We start from the raw sequence: 13492 nt of genomic DNA, 5'->3' as shown, positions 1-13492 counted from the left end.
TATGAGCTCATATATTCTATTCAAGAGGGCTTCATCCACATGACCCAATCACCTCTTAGAGGCCCCATCTTCTAATATCATCACATTGGCGATTAGGTTTCAACACAGAAAATTTTGGAGAATGCAAACATTCATAGCATAGAATATCATAAACCAGTGAATGACAACAAAACTTCTTGATAACAGAGATATATTTTAATAAGAAACTTCCAATGTCATTATAGTTTCGGTAGAATCTTTGACTTTTACATTTCTGTATGCTAAATGTTGGTATTTGTGGTGGTAATATAGTGGGCATAGGCATATATAATAATTTAAAACATAATATCTTTTGAAATCTAATACTTGCTAAATGAGTAAAAATATGTTTCATTCAAAATAGACATTATCAATTTTAAATACTAAAAAAATTCTCACCTTAAAGTGTTTATCAATAATTTAAAAAATCATTTGTAATCTATTAAGAATTTGGTGTAATCAGCTGTTTAACATCTGTCTTCCCATGACAGAAGGAGCTATGTTAATTTAGTTCTCCTAACTATCTAAGAGCACATCTTGGCATAAGTCAGAGACATCTGTTAAATGCAGAGTAAAGCATGTCCTTTCCTGTACTTCCAGAGGTGAAGGAATCTGTAATTACTGCTCTTTACCTCATTTTTTTCTCCCCTTACCCCGCCACTTAGACTGCTCCTTCCCATACATCTATTATCCATACTCTTTCACCTAACAACTTTTTTTTTTCAGGAAATTTGTGTTAATTTATGTAGCCAAGCTCACCTTTTGGCCCTCACTTGACGTAATTACTCATGGTGCTACCTTCTCCATCAGAGTTCTGGACTCCAGTCAAAGGGAAATGGAGTCCCGGCAGGGATAGGAGGTTGGGAGGGGAGAAGGAAATGAGCCTGATGTCCCAGCGCTGCCTCTCCCAGCCTCCTACAGAGCAGATTTCACTCCACTCAGTGATGTGCTCCAGACATCAGGAGAATATCAGGGTGACTCATGCATGCAGGCAAAAAGGAGTTCTCACTAGGGTGGCTTTCTACTGCTTCTTAGATTCTTCTAGGTGGCCCTCCAGATATCTGGCTTCCATCGCAAAGGCTTCTAATTGTTATCTCACTCAAGACTCAGAATATCTCTGTGTTAGTTATCTTTATATATTTAACTATAAAGAAAATAAAGGCTTTTTTAGGTAAGTGAATAAACACATGTCAAAGAAAACAGCAAGAACAACAAATAACATCAACTAAGCAGTGTTTGAGACCAGCAGACAACATCAAAATACATTTTAGGGCTGAATTTTAGAGAAAATAATTAGGATCTTATGTAGAAGACCCAAATTTTAAAGAGGTAGTAAAGAGATGATAAAGGCAAATACATGAAAAAATGCTAAATGCATGCTTATGAATGAAATAATAAAGATGATAATGATCATCAGTGATATTTTCAAAACACAGAGTAATGGAATGCATGATAACAGTAGCATACGAATGGACAGGAAGGTAAAAAGATTAAAGTGATCTAAATTTCTTTAGTTTCTGGAAATAAAGTAAAGGTGTCGTTTAAATTTAGATTTTAAAAACTAAATATGTATATTGAAACTTTAAGAATACTGAATCAACCAGAACATACTGTGACTACCACTTATAAACAGATAAATTGGTTAAATATAACCAATTCAATAAAAGAAAGAAGAGAAAAAGATGCACAGAATAGGTAAGGCAATTAGCCCCACAGATTAAAATTTAAACTCAAATGTACCACAAATTACATTAAGTATACATAGACTAAATGTTTTGGTTAAATGATAAAGATTATAATACAGAAAAAAATGCAGTGATTTACTGTTTATAAAATAACATTTTTAAACATAAAGATATAGGAAGGTTGAAAGTAAAGCAATAGGAACAGATTTAGCATACAAAGTTTAAGTAAAAGCAAGTTAATACAACTATTTTAACCCCAGACAAAACAGATGTTTGAAAAAGTACATTAATAGAAATCTGGAAGTCATTTCATAATAATCATTATAGTTCACCAAGAACATATTTCAGATTTTTATCTGCCTAATAATAGTCTCAAAATACATAAAACAAATTGAAATAATGAAAACAGTAATAGATACATTTACAACATCGTGGATTTTAACAAATCTCCAACAGTAATTGATAGATTAGAAAATTAGTAAATTGAATCCAATAATATGTTTAAAAAATGAATGTACTGTGACAAAGATAGGTTAATCCCAGGAATGAAAGTTTAATTTAACTTAAAAAAATTATTATTGTTTTAATTTAAAAAATTGATCCATAAATAAAACACATACTTGAAAAAATTAAACAGTTATTAAGTTTAAAAGTTTTAGTCAAAAGAAGGAAAATTCTTAAACTGAGAAAGGATATATTCAAAAAGCCTAAAATGTACATAATAAATAATTCTAAAATATTAGAAGCTTTCCCTTTGAGAATGAGTATTTAAAATTGACCTAGAGATGTGGGTCATTCCAGTAGGACAAGAAAACAAAACAGAATATAAGAGAATAGAAAAGACACAAAATTCTCATTATTTTCATGTGATATATTGTTAATACAGAAAATACAATAGAATGTACAGATAAATTATTCTAGTAGAGCTTAGCAGTAGTGCTACATACCAAAACAACATGCAAAAATCAATTGGATTTCAATACAACAACAAGCTAATAGAAAAAATTTAAAAATATTTTCTTAACAATTGCATCAACAATATCAAGTACCTAGAAATAAGTGGAATAATATGCAAAACTTCTACAGTGAACATTACAGAACTTTATCAGAGATATATAGAATAACTAAAAAAACTGACAGATATACCATGTTCATAGATTTGGAGGCTCAATTTAAATGTATTTTTTCCTCTAAGATTAATTGATAGATATAATCTCAGTGAATATCAAAGCATCCAATATTTTTAAAGAGAGACCCTATAATATGATACTAAAATTCAGATATAAATTTTAAAACCTGATTTTTTAAAGTATTGAAGAAAAACAAGCAGGTGAAAGAATTCACTAGGTATAAGAGCCTATTTTAAGAATTATAAAATGATGTTAAAGGCATTGATTTTAATGTCAATGCAATGTAATTAAACATCTAGAATATATGCCTATATATATAAACACTTAAAGACAGTGTACATTTGTACACCAATTTTCATAGAAACGTTATTTACCATAGCCCAAAGGTGGAAACAACCTAATTGCCCGTCAACAGATGAATGGAAAAAATGTGGTATACACATATAACTGAATATTATTCAGCCTTTAAAAGGAAGGAAATTCGGGCGCCTGTAGTCCCAGCTACTCGGGAGGCTGAGGCAGGAGAATGGTGTGAACCCCGGGGGGCGGAGCCCGCAGTGAGCCGAAATCGCGCCACTGCACTCCAGCCTGGGCGACAGCGAGACTCCGTCTCAAAAAAAAAAAAAAAGGAAGGAAATTCTGACACATGCTGCAACAAGGATGAACCTTGAAGACATTATGCTAAGTGAAATAAGCCAGACAGAAAATATCATATGATTGTCTTACATGGGATACCAAGAGTAAGAAAAGACATAGATACAGAAAGTAGAATGGTGATTGTCAGAGGCCAAAGAGAGCCATAAATGAGGAGTTATTTAATGAGTACAGAGTTTCATTCTGGTAAGATGAAAAAGTTCCGAAGATAGATAGTGGTGATGGTTGTACAATATAAATGTACTTAATGGCATTGAACTATAATTTAAAAAATGGTTAAAACTGAGAAATATATATAACGTGTATGTTACCATAATACAAAAGGACAGTGATAGCACCATCGAGTAATTGATAGCACTTTTTATTTTTCTTTAATGATTTATGCTAGGAAACAAAAGTAAGTTCCAGGCAGATTAAAAACATATACGAAAGACAAAACAACATGTCAAGAGTATAACATAGAACTTTGGTATAAGAAAACAAACCAGAAATTAAATTAAATTAAAATTAATTAAAAACCAGAAAAAGTGATGACCAAATAGAAAAAAAAATATTCATTTTCCTGAACTCGTTGAACTAAACATTAAGATCTTCACATTGTAATGTATGTAATTGTACCTTACCCCAAAATTAGAATCATTGACTGGGTAATACAGGAAAAGACGAAGTTTTTTTTTGAGTGGAGTTTCTAGAAGCAGTAACTTAGAATGATAGGAGAGATGGATCTCAGCGGGAATGCTTAAAATTGATATTTTGGATATGGTGCAAATATTGGGAATGATAATCATGATACTAGTTGGAAGCTGAACTGGATTGGAGGAAAATATAATTGTTAATGAGAAAGTTAAGAAAAAGAGAGATCCAAGTCATGGCGGAAGTATCCAAGTGTATCTCAAGGGTCATCAAGAAAGGTGATCAGGTAAAAGGTGGAGACAGCTATCATGAACATCTTAATATCTTTTTAAAATAAGGAAAATACCTGGGAAGTTAGAAAATGACATAAACAAGGAAGGGGGTAGTGCTTGTTATATACAATGACATAAACTTCAAAATCTAAGATTCAAATTTTTTGTGTGGGCAAAGGACAGTAAGTAGCTTGGAAGTGAACAGGAGGCGAAGGATAAGTCTGCCTCTTTCTTTGCCCTCAGATGTTAGGGGTATGAGTGCAAAACAGTCACCCTTTACTTCAGAGGGCTCAGGAGAAGTGGTAGCCTCACAGATGGCCCATATTCAGTCCAGTAGAAAAAAAATCAATGAAAACTTCAAAAAAATTTAGAATTTTGAGCAATTTTGTTTATAAGTCTCTGTACATTTTAGTGGGCATAGTGGACAGGTGTGGCAGGTGGGTGAGAATAGGTCAATTAGCCGAATGCATAGACCAAGTGTGGGAATTCGGATGAGGGCGATGATGATAAAGAACTGAAGGATGGGATGCAGGGGCTTCCTGTAGTCTCAGAAGTAAGCAGAGATGAGAGCTTTAATGTCAGGTGGTAACTTCCCTTTTTGCAGCTGAGACATAACAAGCTCTGCCTGGAGCTCTTGCATGCTCTATTTTTTTCAAAATGGGGCAATATCAAAGAGATATCTGTACTGCCATGTTCACGTAGAATTATTCTCAAAAGCCAAGACATCGAATCAACCTAAATATCCATCAACAGATGAATAGATACAGAAAATATAATATATATACACACAATGTGATACTATTCAGCCATAAAAAAAAATGAAATCCTGTCATTTGCAGTAACATGGATAGAACTGGATGTCATTATGTTACGTGAAATTAGCCAGATGCAAAAGAACAAATTAACGTTGTCTCTCTTTTAAGACGAATCTCAAATAATCAAACGTATAGAAGCAGAGAATAGAATGTTGGTTGCCAGGGGCTGGTTGGAGGTATGGATCAAAGAATATAAAGTTTCAGTTATGCAAGATGAAGAAGTCTTAGTGATCTACTGTACAGCATGGTGCCTATAGTTAGCAATAGCATATTGTACACTTAAAAATTTTCTAGGAAGGTAGAGCCTGTAAGTGTTATCATACACCTACACACAATGGCAATACATGGAGAGTGCAGGAGGAAACTTTTGGAGGAGATGGATAGGTTTAAGGCATAGATTGTAAGGATATTTACTTCTCTCCAGCCTCCTAAAGTTGTATATATTAAATACATACAGATTTTTGCATGTCAACCATATCTCATTGGGACAATACCAAAGTGTCTCAAAGATAATGACCAACAAAAGTGCTCAGTATTCTATCTCATGAGGATGTTTTCGGGCCTTAAGAATATTGTCAGAATTTTTGATATGCGACATCAGCTGAAAGACATTAACTATGCTATTGGTGCTGGGAAATAAATACCATCAATCTATATTTTAAATCATTTTTTATTGGCTCATTTAGTCTCAGATTTTAGGCTGGATGTAAGATGGAGAAGTGAATTCAGCAAGTGGCAATGTTGATTACATTTCTTTTGTTTCTTTTTGAGACAGAGTCTCGCTCTATCGCCCAGGCTGGAGTGCAGTGGGGTGATCTCGGCTCACTGCAAGCTCCGCCTCCCAGGTTCACATCATTCTCCTGCCTCAGCCTCCTGAGTAGCTGGGACTACAGGCGCCCGCCACCATGCCTGGCTAATTTTTTGTATTTTTAGTAGAGATGGGGTTTCACCATGTTAGCCAGGATGGTCTCGATCTCCTGACCTCGTGATCCGCCTGTCTCGGCCTCCCAAAGTGCTGGGATTACAGGCAATGTTGGTTACATTTTTAAGCAGGAAATGGTTAAATATGACTCTATCTGTCTTTATGCTTCTATAATATAACGGAGCATCTGTCCTTTGAGAAAAAGGATTCTAATTTAGGAGACACAGAAAATATATAACACTTGTGAATTTGAAGATTTTTACTATTATTTTAAAGCTGTCTTATATTTTTGATATTTTGATTTTGATATATTTTAAAAATCTGTTTCATTTTTGATAGGTAATATTGATGAAAGAACAACTAAAGGTGTACTATGCTTTCCTTAATGAGCATTTAAAATGTTGATGAAGCAAAAAATCCTCAGTGACCAAGACATTTTACAGCATGAATATGGAAGGCTGCCACAATCCTTCTGTATTCCCAGTTTGTCTTATTTTGCTTGATATATCAGCCTATTGAACTTGGCTGGGGAATAAGCATTTGGATTAGTCTATTCTCTTTACATGATACCATGCTGCCTCTTGAAAGAAAGGGAATGTAGCTAACAGTTTTGGGAAGAGTTCTATGAGTCACTTCCTATATTATTACTTGCAATCTTCACAATCCTCTGATGGAGCTATCATTATTGACAACCTTACAGTTAAAGCAATTGAGGGTCAGAAAGGTTAAGTGAATTGTACAGGGTACTTGTGTAACTCAATGTTGGAATTGGGACTTGAAGAGAAAAGGAAATATTTCACTTCTGTATTTTTGGGCTCCCACGAAAAAAATAAAACTTATTTAAGATCTAAGTCCTAAGAGCAAGAGACACCAGCAAACAAAGTCTATAAGTTGGGAGTGCCCTGGCCTCTCATCCAGGATATGCAGATTCTAGATTCCTTTACACAAATAATGTATACCGTTATACAAATAATTTGTTTCATCAACTGCCCGGGGGAGCCTGAAAATGCCCTACATGTGTTATAGGATTACCACAAGGATCAAGGAAGATAATTTATATTAAAGTGCATTGTAAAGGATAGGGCCACACAGATGTGGATGCCCTTGGTGGTGGTGTTTTCTCATCCCCGACTTTCTCAGGGATGAGCTGAGCGAGCAAGTATTGCATATTCTGGCATGGATTTGGCATTTTTACGAAAAGTAGAAGTTGCTGCGTTGAGATTTCACTGGGTTCCCTAATACATGCGTGTGCGAGTCCTGGAGGAGGGATGAGAACCTTGCTAGTCATCAGCTGTTCATTGTAGAGGTGTTGGTTGGTAGGCACCACATGATACAAGAATATAAACATTTATTACATTCTTAATATGTGCTAATTCATATGCTAAGGTATTTTTATGCACTTACTCCCTGATCTCCTAAAACAATTCTATGTGGTAGATACTATTACTGTTTTCCTTTTTTTTTTTTTTTTTTTTTTCTTCAGAAAGGGAAGCTAAAACTTAAAAGCAAGAAAATTGCCCAGGGCCCCACTGTTAGTGAGAGACAGAACCCAATTAGTTACCTGACTCTAATACTTGTAGGCTTAATCATTAGAGAACGTCTACTTGTAACAATTAATTAATTAAATGAGGCAAACTTATATTGAGTGTTTTCTATGCAACAGATATTCTCTTATCAAGGAGAGTTTATCTATTAGGTGTTCAAAGGGTAATTATAACACAGAAAATCGCAATTAGAGAATAATAAATACCATGTTAGAAATAACCTAGAGGCAGCTGTATCAGTTGGAGTTCAACAAGAGAAGCAGAATATTCATTGATTGATACACTCATTGATGTATTCATTGATTCTTTGATGTGTGTATGTATCTGTGTATATGTGTGTATCTATTGATTTGTTTATTATAAGAAATTGGCTTGTGCAATTGTGGGGCCTAGCTAGGCAAATCTGAAATCCATAAAACAGGCTATCAGGAAGGGCTGGCTGGGATTCTTAGGCATGAACTGCTGTTTCCAAATATAATTTATTCTTCATCAGGGAAGCTCCAGCTCTGCTCTTCAGGCTTTCAGCTGATTAAATTAGGCCCCCTAGAATATCTGGAGTAGTGTTCCTTACTCAAGGTCTGTTGTGAACTTTAATTACACCTACAAAATTCCTCACAGCAGCACCTAGAACAGTGTTTGGTTAAATACCTGTGAACAATAACCAAGTCTGATTGACACATAAAAGCAACCATCATAGCACCTAACTCAGAGCAGCAGAGAAGGAGTAAGACATCAAGAAAAGTTTTGTGGAAGAATCTATTCTTAAAATGATTCTTAAAAGATAGATTGAAATTAGCTGGAGTCAAAGTGGAGTACAGGAGTTCCAGTTTGACAAGGGAATCCACAGCTCTTAAGATTATTAGATTGTAAACCACTTGAGGGAAGCAAGGCCATGTGGCTCTATCGTTCACCTCTGCTTAAACAACACCTAGTCATGAACAAGACAGATTATCCTTGTGAAAATATAAATGGAGTTAAAAGTCATGCATCCTGAAGAACTCAAGAAACAGATGGCTTACAGCCGGGCTTTCCGAAAAAGAATTTAGAGAAGAAAATAAATTTGGGTGGCATTCCAGAGAGCACCCAGTGAGGACTCCGCTGGACTGTGGCACCACCTCCATGGCTGGTGCAAAGTTTGCTGCCCTTTGGCTGCAACCCCTCCATAGCTTCCCACTTACATGCCTGTACTTCTGAGTTTCATCACTATGCACCTGTGGCTGCTACCACTACTGCTTCTGCTAATGCTGCCCTTAAAACCGATGGCTACCCCGTGTGGTCTATTATGTGCTAGGTCCTGTGCAAGGTATTCTATGTGCTTACATAGATGTTTACAATAAGCATGTGAAAAGGTGTTATCTTCATTTTACAAGTGTGAACTTTGAGGCTGTGTGTGAACATATGTGTTTGTGTGTATTTTTATTATGTCATTAAGAATCATCAGAAATTTTTCACTTCTCTTGCCATTAGAATCATACCTGTACTAGTAAGACAGAAACCTTATCAAGTGTGAGCCATCAAATTGAGTGAACTTTGTATTGTTTAACTCTTTCTTAGTTCTGTCTTAGGTGTTAGCACACCTAGGTTAAAGTTTTTAGGTCTTCTGCCAAATAGTGGGTTTGTGGTTTTAGGTATATTACGTAACGTTTCTGGATCTCACTGCCTACTTTTTTCAAAAAAGCACGGTAATGCTTTCTCTGTCTGTCTTACCAATGAATAGTATTGACATTTTAATAATATTAATTTTTCCAGTCTATGAGGTGGAAATATCTTTCCATTTCTTGTGTGTTCTCTTCAATTTTTGTCATCAGTGTTTTATAGTTCTCTTTATATAAATCTCTCACTTATTTCGTTAAATTAATTCTAGATATTTTATATTTTTTGTAGCCATTGTAAATAGGATTACCTTCTTTCTTTTTTTTTGATTGTTCATTGTTGGCATGTATAAATGCAACTGATTTTCGTATGTTGATTTAGTATCCTAAAACTTTGCTGAAGTTATCAGTTCTAAAATTTTTTTTCTGGAGTTTCTAGATTTGTCTAAATATAATATCATGTCATCTGTGAACCAATAGGTATATGAAAATATCCTCAACATCACTAATCATCAGAGAAATACAAATCAAAACCACAGTGAGATATCATCTCACCCCAGTTAAAGTGGCTTTTATCAAAACAACAGAGAATAATGACTGCTGGCAAAAATACGGAGAAAGGCGAACCCTTGTATGCTGCTGGTGGGAACATAAACTAGTACAGCCACTATGAAAAATAGTATGAAAATACCTCAAAAAATTAAAAATAAAACTACCATATGATCCAGAAATCCCTCTACCGTGTGTCTATCCAAAAGAAGGCAAATCAATATATCAAAGAGATATCTGCAGTCCTGTGTTTATTGCAGCACTATTCATAATTGCCAAAATAGAGAATCAACCTAGGTACCCAGTAATAGATGAATTGGATAAGAAAATGTGGTATGTAGGCACACTGGGCTATTATTTGCCACAAAAAGAATAAAATTCTATTTTTTTGTAGCAACATGGACAGAACTGAAGGTCGCTGTGTTAAGTGAAATAAGCCAAGCACAGAAAGACAAATATCACATGTTCTTACTTATAAGTGGGAGCTAAAAAACTGAATCTCATGAAGATAGAAAGCAAAGTGATTACTAAAGGCCTGGAAGTGGGTTGGGGGAGGGATGTAGAATAAAGAGATACTGATTAGTGGGTAAAAAGAGACAGTTAGATGGAAGAAATAAGACCTAGTGTTTATAATAGATAGATCAGTAGCATGGTTATAGTTAATAGTAATCCACTGTAAATTTCAGAGTAGCTAGAAGAAAATAATGGAAATGTTACTAGCATAAGAAAAGATAAATATCTAGCCGGGCGCGGTGGCTCAAGCCTGTAATCCCAGCACTTTGGGAGGCCGAGGCGGGCGGATCACGAGGTCAGGAGATCGAGACCATCCTGGCTAACACGATGAAACCCCGTCTCTACTAAAAATACAAAAAATTAGCCGGACGTGTTGGCGGGCGCCTGTAGTCCCAGCTACTCGGGAGGCTGAGGCAGGAGAATGGCGTGAACCCGGGAGGCGGAGCTTGCAGTGAGCTGAGATCGCGCCACTGCACTCCAGCCTGGGGGACAGAGCAAGACTCCGTCTCAAAAAAAAAAAAAAAAAAAAAAAGAAAAGATAAATATCTAAGGTGATGACTATCCCAAGTAATCTGATTTGATCCTTGCTCATTATATGAATGTATCAAAATATCACATGTACCCTGAAAATATGTACATTTGTTATGTATCAATATTAACCGATGGAATAAGATGGTAGAGCACAATCATATATTACCACCACCACTATTGTTGAGACTCCACTACTGACAGCACCAAAACAAAATTCGCTGAGCCTTTGTGTAATATGAGCCGGGCACTCTTCAAGGTGCTTTATATCACACTCTGACCTTTGAGGGAAGCCTATTATCCCCATTTTATAGGTGAGGAAACTAAAGCACAGAGCAATTAAATAAATTGCTCAAGGACACAGGGTTTTAAGTCTTGAGAAAGGATTTTAATGCCGGTAGGTCTACTTGCTGCTTCTTCTCTTCAGCCCATGGAAACTTCCCCCAGAAGACACCATTTTTCTTCTAGGTGAGCGCCATGTACTAATGTACCAATGATATTTTCTAGACACCTTTGCATCCTGTTTTAAAAAGAAAAATTCAGCTGAAAGTCCCCGGAAGAAAAGTACAGTTGTTTTGCACATTTTGGATGCCTGCATTTTAACCTTTGGCCACAAATAGATAAAACGGTTGCTTGAACTTACTGGTAGCAACTTAGACTGGTGATTCGGAGGACACATGGTAATATTTCTCAAGAAGATGAAAATTGGAACTTGCAAAAATTTATCAAGGATATTCTTCAAAGACTCCGGGATCCTTTTTTGTTATGTGATTTTCACAGTGACTGGCAAAAGAGGGGCCATTTATCTCTAATGCTCTCATTCTGAGAAGTACACTCTGATCTGTAAGATAGCAGATGTGACTTTTTAGTCTTTTTATCCAGGTATATTACACTGACACCCATGAATGCCAAAGGAACAAGTGAAAAAAAAATATATCTATTAGAACAAAATCAAAGTTTTCTGAAAATGGAAATGGATCTATTTTAGGATTCTCTAGTGAAGGCAATCACCTTATCAGGGTGCAGAGAAAGAGTTGGAGTTGGAAAAGTTGATGGTGAAACTTTTTAAAGATTTCACCAAGTTTGGCTAGAGTTCTTATTCTCCAAAGATCATCATTATTAGTACTCCAAATACATTCAGCTCTAACCAGGCAGTTTTTTTTCCAATCAATTTCTTCTGTTTAAACTGTAGAAGGAGTCACATGGTACAATCTCTCTGATTACTAAAAATGTGCATATGCTTTGATCTAGTTCCTTCCTGGATTTTATCTTACTGACATACATATATGTGTGTTTGAGAATTTAGATACAAGATCATGCTTTATAATGGAAAAATTTTAGAAACAACCTAAATCTTTATCAGTAGGGAACACTATAGCTTCAACATGTGTCAAGTAAAAATTGACAGAATTTTATTTTATTTTATTTTTGAGACGGAGTCTCGCTCTGTCGCCCAGGCTGGAGTGCAGTGGCGCGATCTCGGCTCACTGCAAGCTCCGCCTCCCGGGTTCACGCCATTCTCCTGCCTCAGCCTCTCCGAGTAGCTGGGACTACAGGTGCCCGCCACCATGCCTGGCTAATTTTTTTTTTGTATTTTTAGTAGAGACAGGGTTTCACCGTGGTCTCGATCTCCTGACCTCGTGATCCGCCCGCCTCGGCCTCCCAAAGTGCTGGGATTACAGGCTTGAGCCACCGCGCCCGGCAAATTGACAGAATTTTAATGAAAAGTTGACTAATTAACAAGTATATCTTCAAAATTTTCAATACTGTCCTTAATAAAAACTGAGCAGTCAAATTATTCAGGCTATAAGTGATTTGAATAGCACATTTCAAACACAAACGGGACTTTTGCAAAAATTGACAATGTAACAGAGCACAAAACAGAGCTAACTAAATGTGAAAGAACCAGAGTCAATCAAATATTAATATTTAATACTTTCTCTAACCACAATGCAATAAAATTGTAAATCAATGAAAAAATTGAGAACTGAAAAACGTAACAAAGGATTACTATCTGAAATATATCAAGAACTCATATACTATAAAAATAAAATAGCCGAATGCATAAATGGACAAAGATTATAAACATCTGATTCCCAGGGAAGGAACCAGAAATCTCTATACTTAAATTAAAGAAATTCTTGATCACACTAATAATGAGGGAAATTAAAATTCCATTAACAATAAGACGTCATGTCACAGATTGACCAACTTGAGTATATCTTATAAGGCCAGTGTTTGCAAAGACGTGGGAGGAAAGAAACACATTCATTGTTGGTGATGTGTTGGTTGGCACAGTAAGAAGGGCATGCCCTTTCTAGCCAGCAATACTACATAAACTTTCCACCCCACAGAATGGTTTGCCTTTTAAGATTTCCATGTAGAAGAATTCTTACCGTGGTACTGTTGATAACAGAGAAAGTATGAAACAACCTAATTGTCCCACAGAAGGGGAATGCTATATTCATACAATGAAGGACTAAATAGAATTTTAAAATGAATATGATATTTACATGCATTGATGCATTCATGTATGCACACATGAAAAATCTAAAAACATAATATTGTCTGAATAAGGAAGCCACAATAAGATACAGAGAGTATGACAGCATTTCAGTAGAATTTTTAAAATATGAA

Source organism: Hylobates moloch, unplaced genomic scaffold (genome assembly GCF_009828535.3).
Source record: "Hylobates moloch isolate HMO894 unplaced genomic scaffold, HMol_V3 SCAFFOLD_17, whole genome shotgun sequence".
Taxonomy (NCBI): domain Eukaryota; kingdom Metazoa; phylum Chordata; class Mammalia; order Primates; family Hylobatidae; genus Hylobates; species Hylobates moloch.
Note: the sequence above shows the minus strand (reverse complement) of the source record.